The sequence below is a fragment of the Anabrus simplex genome, chromosome 2 (assembly GCF_040414725.1).
Source record: "Anabrus simplex isolate iqAnaSimp1 chromosome 2, ASM4041472v1, whole genome shotgun sequence".
Taxonomy (NCBI): Eukaryota; Metazoa; Arthropoda; class Insecta; order Orthoptera; family Tettigoniidae; genus Anabrus; species Anabrus simplex.
This window is the reverse complement of record NC_090266.1, coordinates 370,598,510-370,616,998: the sequence shown is the minus strand read 5'-3', so window position 1 is coordinate 370,616,998 and position 18,489 is coordinate 370,598,510. Positions and strand designations below refer to the sequence as shown.

Below are 18,489 nucleotides of genomic sequence, written 5' to 3'. Positions count from 1 at the left end.
CCTTTTACTGTGCTTCAACTAGTCGTTGGAATATTTTGCAGTCAAAATGAAATAGTTCAGTCTCCGAAAGATGACAGGGACACGCTCGTCAGGGCATCATGATGCCTGCTATAGTCTCAATGTTAAATGGGTATAAATAATATCAGCTTTGGGTGTTACTCAACTTCATAGAACTCAAAAGGGTTCAGAAAGATGCGAAGCGGCTGGAATGATGTGCAGTCTACAGAGTCTGGAAACTGCGATAATAACTACAAATGCTGCAAATAAATTGTTGCAAGGTGTTCATATCGACATTGGGACTGTAATACTCTTAAATTTGCACGACTTTTAACTTTAATTTGTTGGAGAGAATCGTTACATGAATGACAATATGAAAACTTTGGCATCGAAAAGCGTAAGAAAAATATGTACAAAACAGCCACAAGGAGGAAAAAGCCGAGAAAGCAAAATAAATATCTAAATAAGGGCGGAAATTCACTCCCTGACAGACAAATTTAAACACCCGGAAGAAATGGTCGGATGTTAATGTAACTTCGTACACGTACGCACCATCTACGGACATATAAATGTTTTGAGTTGCAATTCTCTGTGACAAGTATAACGGTCACCAGAGTGCACTAGTGTTGTTCGCGTTTTGATTTATTACCAGGGCTGGTGGGGTATATAAGGGGCGTGACTAGCGTCACATGTTTTGATTTTTCACTGCGAAGGACACGGAGATGCCACGTACTCGTGTGAGACAGCATTATGATCCCCTATCATAGTCTGAAATGGGCCTCATTGTGAAACTCCATCTGGCCGAATTGTACAATATCCAGATTTGTGGGCCATTTGGATGTGACAGTGGCCCGATGTTGGACTGCGTGTGAACGTGAGGGCAGACATACTAAATGTGAAGGTTCCTGTCGACCACGTCTGCCCATCACAAGGACGGATCGCCGTATTGCGCACCAAGCATATAGTAACCCCTTCACATCTGCGCCTGCCATCCCAGAACAAGTAATGTACTCCATGCAACATTCTGTGTCATCCCGCACCATTGGTCAGAGACTAGCAGCAACCGGGCTAGGGAATTGTGGTGCCGTGACCGTGAAGCATGGACTGCTGATGAATAGCATTGCATTGTGTTCAGTGATGAATCGCGTTGCTGCACTACCGTGGATGTCCATCATCTGAGACTATGGCGGCGACCTGGGGAGAGGTCCCATCCTTCAAACGTTTCGGAGACGCACAGCGGTGTTACTCCTGGCGTCATGGTGTGGGGAGCCATCGGGCATGACTTCAGGTGACGGCTGGTAGTGATTGAGGAAACACTGACGACACAACGGTACGTCACGTACATCCTGCTCCTCATATGTTGCCTCTCATGCGGCAGTGTCGTGGTGTCAGTTTTCAACAGGACAGCGCTTGTCCACACCCGGTACGTGTTTCTATTGTTTGCGTTATGTTGAGGTACTCCGTGGCCAGTAAAATCCCGAGATCTGTCCCCCATAGAACATCTGTGGGACCAGCTTGGACATCAACTCCGTCCCAGTGCCAGTATACAGTGTGTCAATGACTAGTTACAACAGTTGTGGGCCAGTTTGCCTCAGGAGAGGACATAACTGCTTTATGATACCCATCCCAACCGAATCAGTGCATGCATCCAGGATAGAGGGGTGCAACGTCATACTGACAAATTTGCTCGTACTGCCAAGTTCTTAGTAAATTTGACTCGATTTTGTAATCACTGAAATAACATAACATACCCTCTCTACACCTGAAGTTTCATTTTGTTTCCTCCTTCCATTCCGTGTGCTTCAATGTTTTGTCAGTAAGTGTATTTTCCTCTGCCTAGGGATGCCAAAAAGCTAAATTTGCTCCCGGACCAGGGCAAATTGCTGATAAGTAGTAAGTTCAAAGGAAGAAGAAGGCAGCAGTTGCTATGAATCAAAATCGAAGCAGCGTCAAACTGAAGCACTCTGGAATGTTCTTGGTAGTGCATGAAGCAAGTTCTAATGTAACACAAAAGGAGACAATGCTTTTTCACATAGCATTTACTACATTAAGTGATAATAATGTGCTATATACGTAGTACAGTCATTAAATTCTGAGACTGACCGCATGGTGGCGCTGTGGTGCACTATAGCGCATAGGTGGCGCCGTGGTATGGTACCATGTCAGTTAGTCTCTCGTCCCTGCAATAGACAGTTGAGTGCATGCACTGGAAGCAGACGTACGGTCGTTTTTGTGACGGTGATTTGAATGTGTCAGCCGGACCTTGACATGTCACAGTTTGAACAACGGGCAAACATCAATTTCTTCCAGAAATTAGGCAAAACCGCTGCCGAAACGTTTGAAATGATGCAGCAGGTTTACGGTGAGGACGCAATGAGTGTTTAGGTGGCACCGACGTTTTGTGCAAGGACGGGACAGTTTGGAAGATGATGTGCGTACTGGTCGGCCACAAACTGTTCGAAAGGAACGCAAGATCCAAGAAGTTGCAACTTTGGTGCGTGCTAACCGCTCCCAATTGGTAGACGATCTCGCAGCAGCAATAGGAGTCAGCCATGGTACTTGCCACAAAATTCTGACGGATGACCTCAACATGTCTCGTGTTACGCAGCACAGTGTGCCACGAATCCTGTCGCAGGACCAACGTCATGATCGTTTGACGATTTGTGGTGACCTCATCAGTAGTGCTGACGATGATCCGACGTTTCTCAACCGGATAATAACTGGAGACGAAACATGGTGTTTCCTTTCAGCGGTGCTTCCAGCAGCTATTCCAACGTTGGCAAACGTGCATAACTGCCAAGGGCGACTATTTTGAGGGTAGATGTGGTTCTGTTTAAGTGGTTAACGGCAAGCGGCGACTATTTTCAGGGTGGATGTGGTTCTGTGTAGGTGTACGCCGTGTAATGCGGCAGCGTGTGCAACATACAGAATCGTGTGGGTGCCTATCCTCCAGGCGTCAAGTCTCAGAACCTAATGACTGTACTACGTAAGAAGGTAACATTTTCAATACGTATACGGTATAGTCTTTGTTTAAAAAGTTAAATTGAGAAAACGTTTAGTGTAAAATAAACGTACTTTATATACTTCATTATAGTAGTTAATCCAGATAATTGCATTCCTTAATAGTAAAGTGTTATGGTGACTTGGGAGACGAGTGAGTAATACCGTTCCGTTAACATGGGGCTCAAATGGCAATGTAAGTTGCGAAACGTATGCGTAAGTGTGACTTAAAGTTAAAAATTTACTGCATATTCCTTTCACCACTATGGCTCTGAGGGAATAGACTAAGAAAATAAGTTAATTTGAAGAGATGATGATAGGCTTTCAGCAGTGGCGTATACTGAGGGCTACCAAGGCTATCGGTAAAGCCCAAACCTCAGTTGAGAGTGATGGAAGTCTAAAGCACATTATATTGTAAGCATCTGACACGTTGTTCCATTTACAAAACATGAAAGCAGTGAGAAAAAACGTCGCACGTATTTCTGAGAGCAAGGCATCAGAGACTGATATTGCAGCCCAGACTCTCGCCCCTCTCCCCTCGACCCACTCCACTCGGGTTACTGACGTATGTCTGATAGGTGCTGGGACCGGGGTGATAGCTGTGCTAGGCTTCATTCGCCAGATCGCCACTGCTAACAATCAACCATGCGTTACTCATCATGTATACTTCTTCACCTCATACTTCTGACTTAATTATATAGATAACAGAACACTGGTATTTCACTCCCGTTTACTTCTAAATCCTTGTAGGAAGACACTGCAGGGCCGCTGTTATAGGAGTAATATAGTTTTCTTTTTATAGGTAGTGTGTGTTTTGTGTGTGTGTGTGTGCTTGAGTCATCAGTCCATAGACTGGTTTGATGCAGCGCTCCATGCCACGTGTCCTGTGATAACCTTTTCATTTCTACGTAACTATTGCATCCTACATCCTGCTCTAGTCTGCTTGTCATATTTATATCCTAGTCTACCCCTACCGTTCTTACCACCCACACGTCCTTCAAAAACCAACTGAACAAGTCCTGGTTGTTTTAAGACGTGTCCTATTATTCCATCTCTTCTTCTAGTCAAATTTAGCCAAATCGATTTCCTCTGACCAATTCGATTCAGTATCTCTTCATTCGTGATTCGATCTATCCATTTCACCTTCGGCATTCTTCTGTAACACCACATTTCAAAAGCTTCTATTCTCGTTCTTTCTGAGCTAGTTATAGTCCATGTTTCACACCCATACAATGCCACGCTCCACACGAAAGTCTTCAAAAACATCTTTCTAATTCCTATATCAATGAAAGCAAATTTCTTTTCTTAAGGAAGCTCTTCCTTGCTTGTGCTAGTCTGCATCTTATGTCCTCCTTACTTTTGTCATCGTTAGTTATTTTACTACCCAAGTAACAATATTCATCCACTTCCTTTAAGACTTAATTTCCTAATTTAATATTTCCCGCATCACCTGCCTTCGTTCAACTGCACTCCATTTCTTTTGTTTTGGACGTATTTATTTTCATCTTGTACTCCTTACCCAAGACCTCGTCCATACCATTCAGCAGCTTCTCGAGATCCTCTGCAGTCTCAGATAAAATAACAATATCATCAGCAAATCTCAAGGTTTCGATTTCCTCTCCTTGGATTATGATTCCAGGTAGATCTGCTAAAATGAAATGTATTCTTTCAGGTTTAGTGTTCTCGTTTGTTGGTTGTAATCGAAACCGTAATCATGGGTCGGACACCACCACTGATCTCCCGAGGAAGATAATTAACCAGTGAACGATGTGTACAACCGCTGTAAAATTCAACATGTTTATTTAATATAATAATAATAATAATAATATTAATAATAATAATAATAATAATAATAATAATAGTGGTGCATGGCATCTGTATAGGCTTGGTGGTGGCCTAATTAGGATAAAATGAATGGCGAATATATCAGAAACACCCAGTCCGCAAGCCAGGGGAAATAACAATGTGAGGGGTTTGATTGCGAAAATTGAACCGGGGCTATCGGACCAAAGGCAAGGTGTTGAGTATTTACAGTGGCAGAGGCCAGAGCAGTAGTTTGTGAAGTAGCCTTGACAACACAGCAGGCTTCTCCGTTGGCTATTGCCTGCAACTCAAAATGTTGAAGGCTTCACGTTCACTAAACCAACTATCGAAAAGAGGTAACCTAAGTCTAGTGGTAGCCCACGTCTTGATCCCAGCATACGTCACTGGCTTTCAGGCTCGCTTGGATTCTGCCACACGTGGTACTAACCGCAGCCGACGGAATACACTTCAAACACTGGACAGCAATTTCGCAGAATCCATGTCGCACGTCAGTGCAGAAACCAGTGACCTGAAGAAAAATATTGGGCACACTCAAGGATCGCCTGTACAAACAAGGTGATATTCTGGACCAGGGTGAAATACATGGTCGTCGGAACTGTCTCCTAGTACATGGTGTTCCAGAAGAACCGTCGGAGGAAATTTATAAGATATCACTCGATTGATAACACTATAATCTATGCCTGTCACTGTCAGACTGGGACAACGCAGCTGAACATCTGCTGAGGTAGTCAGGCAGGGAAATCGCCCTATCATCATAAAAGTATTACGCTATCACGATCGTGATCGAGTGTGTCTTGTGAAGCATGCATTGAAAAGAAGCGGGTTTCTCGTGACTGAGTTTCTTACGACTGTTACGAAGACCAATCCATGCGGGGGAAATCTGGAAACACATAAATTTTTGGGATCCAGGAAAAAAGAAGGAAACAACTGTGTGTTAGAGAAAAAAATATAACCCAAATGTGGATTGTCGAATTAATTGAGCGTAAGGTGGTGAAAATGTTGCAGCTATGGGTGTTGGTGCAAGTGTGTGTGTGTGTGTGTTTGTGTATAAGAAAATATGTTGATTCATTCACAGCAGTGCTAATGTAAGCGCGTCATATTACGTGCATGTTTACTGGTTTTAGTCTCTAATGTAAGTACACCATAATATTTCCAGTGTCAATAGCCTGCATACCTGTCACGTATTGTCACCAACTCTCTCCCTCCACGCCCCGTGGCAACGGGACTCTTGATGAAAGAGAAACTTTTGTGTCAAAACCAGTGCTTGTTACTGTTGTCAACTAAATTCTCAATCACTTTTAACTGATATGGAGTAGTTACAAGCTATATTTGAAGTAAGCAATGTGCACTGAATAGGCACTGCTGAAACCTGGATGCATAGGGATTTATAGTTATCAGTAGCAAATCTTGATGCGTATATGCTCTTACGACAGACGTGGAGGTCGAATAGGACATTACGTCAGAAATAACTTAAAATGTAAGATCATCTGTACCTCTGACTCACATTTTCCCTTACTACTGGAATACATGTTTGTATAACTCGACTACAATAAATATTATTAATAGGCATTGTTTCAAAAACCGCCTAATATACGATAGATTGTCCATTTCGAAGCAACTCTAACAGATCTTATCTAGGTCTACGGTGTCACTGTAATGGGCGACTTCAATACAGAACATTTGTTGGAGTGTATTGAATAAAAATAATGAATAATTTTTTCCATACTACCATTATGAACATCCTGCCAGTTAATGCTACAAACCACGACAACATATCAGATTATTCAGGTTATACATTAATTGACCTAATTTTTAAAATTCAACCTCAAAAGTTAATAAACACGGCCGGAGCTTGGCTCCCGTCATTTCTACCCATGACCTCTTATACTTATGTTACACGACCAGAGGCGCTAAGTACCGTACGATCATGCTACATTTAGATACTTTCACGGCATTTCTTCAAAAGTGACCAATATCAACAGTAATTTTTGGGCCTGCATGACAAACTAGCCACTCAGTTGCAGGTAAGAATAACCTGCGCTTCTGCCCCGTGGCTAAAAACCGAGGTTTGGTCTGTTATAACTAGCAATGACAGCAGGTTCAGACGATATAGAAATATAAAAAATCAAATTAAACACAGTAAATGCAGATACTTCAAGGAGTTAGCAGGACACAGTAACTTAACACAGACCTGGAAAATACTACGGTCATTTGGCACAGATAAAATTGTAGACCAGCATGTTCCAACCATCTCACGCGACGACTCAGCCTAATGTGGAGCCAGTTCTATTCTCCACACAGTCACAAATCACGGACGATCATCATCATTGATGTAATGAGATAGTTTTTCGAACTGTTAGAACGAACGACGTCAATCATTGGCTAAATTCAATTAAATCTATTGATATTGACTCCGACGGTATCTCCATATCATCAACTAAATATACACTCATGTTCATAAAAACCAGAACACCCTGAAAGACTAGAGATAGGAAGTTCATATTCACATGACATGTGCATTAGTATATTCTGAAGAAATGATTAGCATTTGAACCATGTCGGACCTTAGGTTCAAGGTCCACATCGATACCTCCACGCACCACCACCGACTGGTAAAATGTGCCTGCGGCTCTCGTTGTCGCTATAAACCGAAGGATCAGTGTGACTTGAGCAGACGTGCAGGATGCCTCGCAGACGTATGCGAGAACCGTACCGCCAAATGAGTGAGTTTGAAAGAGGGCGCATTATTGGCATGAGCGAACGTGATGCATCAATCTGGGAAATTGCTGCTCGTGTGGGACGAAGTAGGTCGGCAGTGCAACGGGTGTGTACAGAATGGTTCACAGAAGGACGTAGAACACGACGAGATGGATCTGGGCTCACCACCCAGAACACCCCTCGAGAATATCGACACCTCCTCCGAATGGTATTGCAGGATATATCTGCGCCCTCTTCGGCTCTGGCGCAAGAGTGGAACAGTGTAACACATCGTACATTATCAGGAGTGACAGTCCGTCGCCGTTTTTTACGGTCCGCCTACCTTTGACTAATGTGCATAACCATGCTAGACTGCAATGGTGTATGGAACGATGTCATTGGGAACAGGAATGGCACCAGATAGTGTTTTCGGACGAATCCAGGTTCTGCTTGTTTGAAAATGATGGCCGCATTTTAGTTCGCTGCATACAGGGGGAGAGGCATCACATTGCATTCGCACAAGACGTACAGCGCCAACTCAAGGCCTTATGGTGTGGGGTGCTATTGGGTACAACCACAAATCACAGTTGGTGCGTGTCCAGGGCACTGCCCAGTTAGACCTACGTGAATGACATCCTGCGACCCGTAGCCATACCCTTTATGCACGACACCTCAGACGCCATATTTCAGCAGGACAATGCACGACCACATGTTGCTGCACGAACACGTGCCTTCTTGTTGTCACATGATGTGAGACTATAGCACTGGCCCTCCGATCACCGGACTTGTCGCCAATCGAACATGTGTGGTAAATGGTGAAATGACGGGTGCGGCGCTGTGACCCAGAGCCAACCACCAAAGATGAACTGTGGAACCAGTTGAATGCAGCATGGGTGGGTATACTCCAGGATGCCATTTGCGCCTTACACGCATCGATGCCATCACGCGTGGAACAAGTTATCAGTGCCCATGGACGACCCAGTGTCTATTAGGCAACAGGACACGTGCTGAACCTAGGTGACTGAAATGCTAATCATTTCTGCTGAACATAGTGTTCTATTGAACATGTCCTTTGAATATGAACTTCGTAAATCTAGTCTTTCAAGGTGTTCTGTTTTTATGAACATGAGTGTATAATGGTGGCCGCACTACAAATACTCGCTCATATGTTCAACCAATGTTTGATAAATGGGATGTTTCCAGAAATATGGAAAACGCGCTGGTAAGGCCTATTACGAAAAACCTTTCGTTAGAAACTTTATCAGACTATCGGCCAACAATCATTGTACCACCCGTTTCGAAAGTACTTGAATAACTGGTTGAATTAAACATTCCAGAATAGCTGAGCAAGCTGGCACTCATTCCCCCCATTCAATCAGTCTTCAGGATTGGTCATAGCACTGCGACAGCCTTACTGTGAGTAAATGACGATAACAGACATGTATTTGATAAAACGAAATGTGACGTTACTTTACTACAATATCAGTCACCACTGATCATTTAGGGGCAGTCCCCCTGGTGGTAGATTTCCTACCTGTTGTTTTCCGAGCCTTTTCTTAAACAATTGCAAATAATTTCTGTTGAACATATCGCTTGGTAAATTATTCCAATCCCTAACTCCTCTTCCTCTAAACGAATATTGGCCCTAATTAGTCCCTTTGAATTCAAACTTTATTTTCTTATTGTGATCTTTCCTACTTTTAAAAACACCACTCAAACTTATTCGCCTACTAATGACATTCCACGCCGTCACTCCGCTGACAGCTCGGAACATACCACCTAGTTGAGCAGTTCGTCTCCTTTCTCCCAAGTCTTCCTAGCCCAAACATTGCAACAGTTTCGTAACGCTACTCTTTCGTCAGAAATCTCCCAGAACAAGTCTAGCTGCTTTTCTTTGGATTTTCTTTACATTTCACGAATCATGTAATCCTGGCGCGGATTCCATACACTGGAACGACACTCTAGTTGGGGTCCAGTCATAGACTCATATGGCCTCTCCTTTACATTCTTACTACAACCCCTCAAACTGAGAGAACTTTTCCTATTAGCGAAACTCACAACCTGACTTCTAACCACGTTTATAATCACACCATTGCCTGCTCCCTATCTAGCAACATTGTCGATGTCTTTTTGCAGTTGCTCACAATCTTGTAAGTTATTTATTACTCTATATAGTATAACGTCATCCGCAAAAAGCCTTACCTATGATTCCAGTTCTTTACTCGTGTCATTTATATATATAAGGAAAGATAAACGTCCAATAATACTGCTTTAAGGGAATTCCCCTCTTAATGGTTACAGGATCAGATAATGCTTCACCTACTCTAATTCTCTGAGTTTTATCATCTAGAAATATAGCCACCCATTCAGTCACTCATTTTTGCAGTCCAATTGCACTCATTTTTGCCAGTAGTCTCCCATTATCTACCCTGTCAAATTCCTTGGATAGGTGAATCGCGACACAGACCATTTGACCTCCCAAATCGAGGATATCTGCTATATTTATCTTGCTGGAATCCTACAAGCTGAGTTTCAGTGGAATAACCTTTCCTTAACGCGAACTGCCTTCTATCGAACTGGTTTCTAACTTCCCAAACATATCTAATATAATAAGAAAGAATGCTTTCCCAAAGCTTACATGTACACATGTCAAACAGACCGGCTTTTAATTTTCGGCTTTATGTTTATACATTGGGGCTTCTATAGCAACTCTCCAGTCATTTGGTATTGTTCTTTCAATCAATCAATCAATCAATCAATCAATCAATCAATCAATCAATCAATCAATCACTACTGATCTGAATTTAGATCAGTCGCCCAGGTGGCAGTTTCCCTATCTGTTGTTTTCCTAGCCTTTCCTTTTATGGTTGCAAAGAAATAGGAAATTTATTGAACATCTCCCTTGGTAAGTTAAGGTATTCCAATCCTTAACTCCCCCGCCTAAAACCGAAAACTTGCCCCGATTTGCCCTCTTTAATTGCAGCTTTATCTTCATATTGAGATCTTTCCTACCTTTAAAGACACGACTCAGATTTAATCGTCTACTGATGTCATTCCACGCCATCTCTCCACTGACAGCTCAGAACATACCACTTAGTCGAGCAGTTTGTCTGCTTTCTCTCAAGTCTTCTCAGCCCAAACTTTGCATCATTTTTGTAACGTTAATCTGTTGTCGGAAATCACCCAGAACCAATCGAGCTGCTGCTTTTATTTGGAATTTTTTCAATTCCTAATCAATTAATCCTGGTGAGGGTCCCATACACTGGAATCATACTCTTGTTGGGGTGGTCTTACCAGAGACTTATTTGCCCTCTCCTTTACATCCTTACTACAACCCCTGAATACCCTCATAAGCATGAGCAGAGATCTGTACCCTTTATTTGCAATCATATTTATGTGATTACCCCAATGAATATCTTTCCTTATATTAACACCCAGATACTTACAATGAACCCCAAAAGGAACTTTCACCCCATCAACGCAGTAATTAAAACTGAGAGGACTTTTCCTATACGTGAAACTCACAACCTGATTTTTAACCCCGTTTATCATTATACTATTGCCTACTGTCCATCTCAAAACATTATCGAGGTCATTTTACATTTGCTCACCATCTTTTAACTTATTTATTACTCTGTACAGAATAACATCATCTGCAAAATGCCTTGTCTCTGATTCCACTTCATTACTCATATCATTGATATATATAAAAAACATTAGGTCCAATAATACTGCCTTGAAGGTTTCCCCTGTTAATTATTACAGCGTCAGATAAAGAATCGCCTACTCTAATTCTCTGAGTTCTATTTGCTAGAAATATAGCCACCCAATAAATTACTATTTTATCTAGTCCTGTCTCACTCTTTTTGCCAGTAGTCTCCCTTCATGCAAACAATAATCAAATAAGATATGGTACAATATCCCAACCCATCGCCTTTAGTGTATCCCCAGAAATCTTATCAATATCAGCTGCTTTTCTAGTTTTCAACTTTTGTATCTTATTGTAAAAGTATTTGTTATCGTAGATACATTATAATACTTCTTTAGTATTAGTCATTTCTTCTATCTGGACATTTCCCTTGTAACCAACAACCTGTACATACTGCTGACTGAATACTTCTGTCTTCTGTAGATCCTCGCATACACACTCCCCTTGTTCATTAATGATGCATGGAATGTCCTTCTTGGAACCTGTTTCTGCCTTCAATTACATATACATACCCCTCCATTTTTCACGAAAATTAGATTTCAGTAATGTGTTCGACACAGTTCACCCATAGTTAGTTCTGTACAATCTTTGAAATCTCAATATTTGTACAACAATGTTACAGTTTGGCAATGAGTGATAGTACCAATGACATTGACGAAACCTTGCATTTTGTTAAGTAGAGTACATACCACCTTCATGTAGATTATCTATAATCACCAGTTTTGTCCGACTTACATACGCATAGTTATTGACCAAATGAACTCTGCAGTGATAATAATCGAGAGCTTTGCATAAGAATCAGCAATCCGGAAAGGAATGAGTCAAGGCTGCAGTTTGTCCCCATCTTTCTCGGTGTTTATGTAGAACAGGTGATAAGCGAAATCAAAGAGGAATTTGGAAAGGGGATCGCAATCTAAGGAGAGGAAATCAAATCCTGAGATCCGCCGATGATATTGTTATTTTATCTGAGACTGTAGAAAATCTGGAGGAATTACCGTACGTTATGGACAGAGCCTTCGGGAAGGGGTGCAAGATGAAAATAACTAAGTCCAAAATAGAAGCAATGGATTGCAGTCGAACAAAATCTGGTGTTGCAGGTAATATTAAATTAGGAAATGAAGACTTAAAGGAATTAGATGAATATTGTTACTTGGGTAATAAAATAAATAACGATGGCAGAAGTAAGGAGGACATAAAATACAGAATTGCAAAAGCTTGTAAGGACTTTCTTAAAAAAAAATTTTGCTCACTTCGAACATTGATATACGAATTGCACAGATGTTTTCGAAAACATTTGCCTGGAGCGTGGCATTGTATAGAAGTGACACATAGACGACAACTATCCCAGAAAGAAAGAGAATAGAAGCTTTTGACATGTGGTACAGAAAAATTCTGATGGTAAAAGTAAACTCCTGTCCTCATCCCGAGGTGGTGCAGTCCTTTTCAGGCACACCCCCATTGGAGGTGAGCTGTATGTACCATTTCAAGCACATACCAGCCCTCCTGCCATTCTTAAATTTCTGGCAGTACCGGGAATCGAACCCTGGTCCCCGAGGACGGAAGCCAATAATACTAACCGTTACGCTACGGAGGCGGACATGCTGATGGTGAGCGTGTTAGAATGAATCACGAATGAATAAAGCAGGAGATTCATTTTTGGAGGACGAAGATACACTAGTGCTACCTAAGAGCATTTTATTGATGTGTTGATCCACAATTTTCATGCTAGAACGACTGAGATGATGATGAGGAGGGTGCAGGGGGTCGATAAATAAGATGGGAAGACATGAAACAGCTTGTTGGAAAGTGAAGGATAAATTCGTAGGCGCGAAAGTGTGCATAAGAGTGATATATAGATGTGATCTTGGCTACAGATACATTAAAGCAATTAATTCGTGCCTTGACTTGATTTGTGTGCAGATGGACTTGTTACTCATTGATGTTAATGCATGGATAGAAGATAGGAAGATTGGAAGCGATGGCCTGTATTCCAACAGCAGGTGATCTTAACATATCAGCAGCTTATCAAACAAAATAGTGGAGAACATGTAGACGGGAAACCAGTAAGGAAGCAGAGCGGTGGTCATGTGAATTCAATTAGTCGCTACTGTTTGTCTCGCTACTTTCCACAGCTACAGTCTTTTGTTACTCCCGTCACTCGAGCTCCAAACATTATTATACGTAATTCCGGTACATTCGTCTTTCACCAACTAAATCAGAGCATTGCGCATTACTGTTTTTATGTTAGTACTCTCATTTCTGCACTAAATTCTCTGGTATATACCTCAACTCCTCCATATTCCTTCAATTAATACTCCTATTAGCTTTAATTTTTCCCTTTCTCCCTACTACATTTTTCCTAAGTGTTTGTCTATCCCAATTGTGGGCCCGGTGTTGTTTTTGAGTAGTAGACAAGTCGCCAAGATCGGCCACTTGGGCGTGAAGTTTAGTACCTTTGTGTCCTTGTGCTTTTTTCTGTGTCACACACCCTTATTTCCCCACTTCTCAACTGCTTTACATTGTTACGTTCCATACGAGAATTTACATGACATTTCCGCAGCTCTATCATATTTACTGGTGCTCCATATATGTCGCTCTCTCCACAAGTTTATACCTATCATTATTGCGTTCTGTTCTGTCTTCCATCTTTGAATCCAGTGCAAATTTTCGGTTGTATGTGAACATTGAACCCTTAGACTGCTTTCAAAGACGTAAGTTTTTTCAACCCTCTATAATATGCGCAAAATGCACTTATCCAATGTTTTTGGACTCTATTTGGCGTGTGATCTCGTAACAGCATTTCGGAGAGTGGTGTCACACGTTAGCGATACACATGCAGCGAATGGTATTCAGCGCCTGCCCCACCGCTGGCAACGCACAGTGGAAACCTTGGGTGATTATTTCGAAGGTCTGTAACCAGTGGAGACCTGTCCTTTGTACGTAGTCTTGTGTATTTGCTGTCTATACCACAATAAAACAATGTTTACCAATGGCCTGTGTTCTGTCACTTTCCTACGAGAATCTCCTGAGCCGGGCTGAGTGTCTCAGACGGTTAAGGCGCTGGCCTTGTAACCCCAACTTTGCAGGTTCGATCCTGGCTCAGTCCGGTGGTATTTGAAGGTGCTCAAATACGACAGCCCCGTGTCGGTAGATTTACTGGCACGTTAAAGAACTCCTGCGGGACTAAATTTCTGCACCTCAGCGTCTCCGAAGACCTTAAAAGTAGTTAGTGGGACGTAAAGCAAATAACATTATTATTATTATTAGAATCTCCTGAAGTCAGAATTTGTCTTCACGCACTATGCATAAGTACATGCCCTATGTTTCCAAATGCATATATTATATTTTTCGTGTTGTCTCCTATTCGTGAGAAAAAAATAGTTGCCATGACTTATGACTCGACCCTCGTAATTATAGTGTTAACAATAATGAATATAATGTTATTCGCTTTACGTCGCAGCGACACAGATAGGTCTCATTGCGACGATGGGATAGGAAAGGCCTAGGAACTGGAAGGAATCGGCCGTGGCCTTGATTAAGGTACATCCCTGGCATTTGCCTGGTGTGAAAATGAGAAACCACGGAAAACCATCTTCAGGGCTGCCGACAGTGGGCCTCGAACCCACTATCTCCCGATTACTGGATACTGGCCGCACTTAAGCGACTGCAGCTATCGAGCTCGGTATGAAGGTAATGAGGACTGAGGTGTTACGGAGGATCGTATTAATACTAATTATAATAGTAATAATAATCTAAACAATATTAAATGTGAGGAATCTAGTAGAGGTGTGGGAAACTAGTAGACGCGATCCAGGTAGCCACAACAGCGAGTATCCCGGTACACTAGTTTAAACAACGCACTAACATCGAGATACCAGCCCACATTAAAGACCTAATTCGCAAGCGCCACCATCACGGCACGAATGGGCCCAATACCACCGCGATGAAGATCGGGAAATTACAAACCACCTTCGAGTCGAAATCGAAATCCAACTAATGGAACATAGGTCACGGGTCTGGAACAACAAACTGAGTACGTTTGACGCAAACACCTGACCGCTTGGAACTTCGCGAGATATTTCACGCGAGAATTACACGTGATCCCAACAATCAAGGGACAAGATGGACCAGTATACGAAAACCAGGATAAAGCCGAGTTTATAGCCGACTCACTGGAATTGGCTTTTACACCCAACGAGGAACCGTCCGATCCTGCTTTCATTATCCGAACAGAGGCTAAGGTAGCGGAATTCCTCGCAAACGCACCTCAGCCTAAGGTTAAGAAGACTAATATACACGAAATTAAGTGGATAATAGATCACCTTTACCAGAAGAAGCACCCGACCCAGACGAGATCCAAAATATAATACTCAAGAAACTAACTCAGAGAGTCGTCACACTATTCACCAAGATATATAATGCAATGCTCCAATTGCAGTATTATCCGCAGCAGTGGAAAAAGGCTAGAATCGTTGTGTTTGGGAAACCAGGCAAGGACAAATCTGTTCCAAACAACTACAGACCCATCAGCCTCCTGGACGCCCTCAGCATAGTATTCGAGAAAATACTGCTGAAAAGGCTAGTAGCACATATCAAGGAAAATGAATCATTCGAAATGAACAGTTCGGTTTTAGAAACGGCCACTCCGCCCCGCAACTACTTACCCGGTTTGTCGAGCAAGCGACCATCGGACTAAACATGCGGAGGGTCACGGGCACGGTATTCCTTGATATCCAGAAGGCATTTGATAAAGTGTGTCACGAAGGCTTGTTAGCGAAATTAATAGACCACGAATTCCACCCAGGGTACATAAGATGAATTAAATCATACCTGAAAGGCCGAGAGTTCCAAGTAGATGTTCACAACACACTGTCAAGCACGCGAACGATTAGAGCGGACGTAGCCCAATGGTCTCTAATAGGCCCAATCCTGTTCGTCCTATTTACAAACGGCATGCCAACAGCGGAACTCACTACCACGCACCTCTACGCTGACGACACTGCCATAACAGTACAACACCCTCAGCTAGCGTGCACCCGAAAGAGACTACAAGTGTCACTGAGAACTCTCGAGCCCTGACTAACCAAATGGCGTATTGTACCCGTCCAAATGGTATTTTATTGGATTTAGAGAGGTTGGTTCAATTCTCGTAATGTAACACGGGTATACGCACGAACAAGCATCAGCTGGTTACCAGGCCGTTCCGTTGCGGGCAAGTTAAACTGTGTCAGGTGGTCAAGGACATCGATATGTCACTCGGCTTACGTCATACAGCGAGCGCCAGATGACAAAAGGGGAGAAGTATTCCAGAAAGATCTACACCAAATATGGAACAACGAATCACGTCGCAGAATAGCTGTCGACCAATGAAAACGTATGGAGCCGCTCTACAGACAGAAATCTTCTGGAAGGAAGAGTAACAGAATGTCTTTAACGTGAGACTGAGCGACGGAGGAATACGATAATCACTGCTAATTGTATTGAAGAATTAATTAACTATGTGACAATACTGCACGGCATTATAGTGTTCGAGTATGCTAGTATTAATTTTCGTATAGACGGGTCAGCCAAGTACGATATCTCATCGCAGTACATTCGACTGGGGGAAACATTACAAAGCACGGACAGTCACAACAAGACGTTACGCCGGAATTTTCATCGCAGAAACTTATGGAATGTTCTGGTAGGCACCACGGGGCAAATTAATCATCGAACTGTAAGTTTCGAGAGTAAACCTGGCCGAGGAACATCGTTTCAAAAGTATTGTATTGGAGTATTCGAAATTATGACGACTCAATGAAGTGCTGTAAACTGATAATAGTGTCGGGATTTGAAGCTTTAATGAGTTTGAACCACATTGTACATCATTGCGCCAGTTAAGTATTGTAAGGCAAACTATTGGAATACAACGAGTGAGGATCCAATTCTAAAATAAAATTTTAGTTTCAGCAAAATCTACGAGAGCCAGTTGACATCATGGACCGACCATGACGGAAATCCTGGGGAACTCTAAGACATCGCTGGAGTGATTCTACACTATCTGGCTGCACAGGAATCATGAGGTGTTAAACCAACGTGTGTGAGCCAGCACGATGAACTTGTTCATCTATAATCCGCTATAATCCGGAGGAGGAACCTACATCTACACCTGTATACGAGACGCTGGAGAGATACATCGGAACAATGAGTACCCTTGTAACAATTTCCTTTCTTTCTGTAGATTGCTAGTTGGATTGACTTTCGATAGTGGTGATGGTAGAGTAGACATTGGTTTATTGATTCATTGATCTCATTTTTTGATTTTATTGATGTTGCTGTGTTGATTCATTGATTAATCTCCATTTGTTGGTGAATTATATGAGGGTATGAGTGTAATTGAGGTATTCTAAATGGATTGCGGGGAAATGAAGGCTATAATAATAATAATAATAATAATAATAATAATAATAATAATAATAATAATAATAATAATAATAATGAAAGATTTCATTAAAAATCATGACGATGATAATTTATCAGTCAGTGTTAAAGCAATGATTTAACCGAGCATTGGTAGAGAATGACTTGTGAAATAATTCTGACATTAGTAGGGAAGGTGATAGTTGTGATCAGTTGACAGTTCATCGAGATGGTGCACTTAGGAATAATAATCACGGAAATAATAATAATGAGTCAGAATAATTTAAAGTTGTTGTTGAGAAATAAATATGATTGTAAATTGTGTGATGATTTTTTGTGAATATTTGACAACATGATGACCGCTAGGGTACATGTTAGTCGTTATGGTATTTGTGACTATAGTGATATGATTAGTCATTCAGGGAATAATAATAAAATGTGGCTCAACAACTTGTATTATGTAAAGGAGAGTCTTAGTATTTTTTTCCATGAGGCTAGATGGGTGCATTCTTCGAAGTGTCCGTTACTGATGCTAGTGATGATTTTATTCATCCAGATTTTGGTCATTTATGGCATGTCACAGTATTATTCATTGCTATGATATGTGAATATTATGCAAGGGTCTTCAACTTAATCCAGAAGGGAAATATAATAATAATAATAATAATAATAATAATAATAATAATAATAATAATAATAATAATAATGTCGTCGCTATAAGACCTATCTGTGTCGGTACGACGTAAAGCCCATAGTATACAAATAATAATCTTAATGCCTTGATAAAATTTGCTGATAATAATTGGGGTTGGTTGTGAAATTGCGTGACGGTCTATCAATGTATTTAAAACCGTAGAGAATTT

The 18,489-nt window shown here is 41.7% G+C and overlaps 1 protein-coding gene across 1 annotated transcript in view; it reads left to right on the top strand.

Annotated features, from left to right (window-relative positions):
• LOC136864142 (RING finger and SPRY domain-containing protein 1) overlaps positions 1 to 17,186 on the top strand; it is a 330,976-nt gene extending 313,790 nt beyond the window's left edge. Inside the window, exon 11 of the mRNA XM_067140779.2 lies at positions 17,171 to 17,186. The gene's annotated coding sequence lies outside the window, so the exon portion shown is untranslated. The remainder of the gene's footprint in view (positions 1 to 17,170) is intronic.
• Positions 17,187 to 18,489: the final 1,303 nt, after the last annotated feature.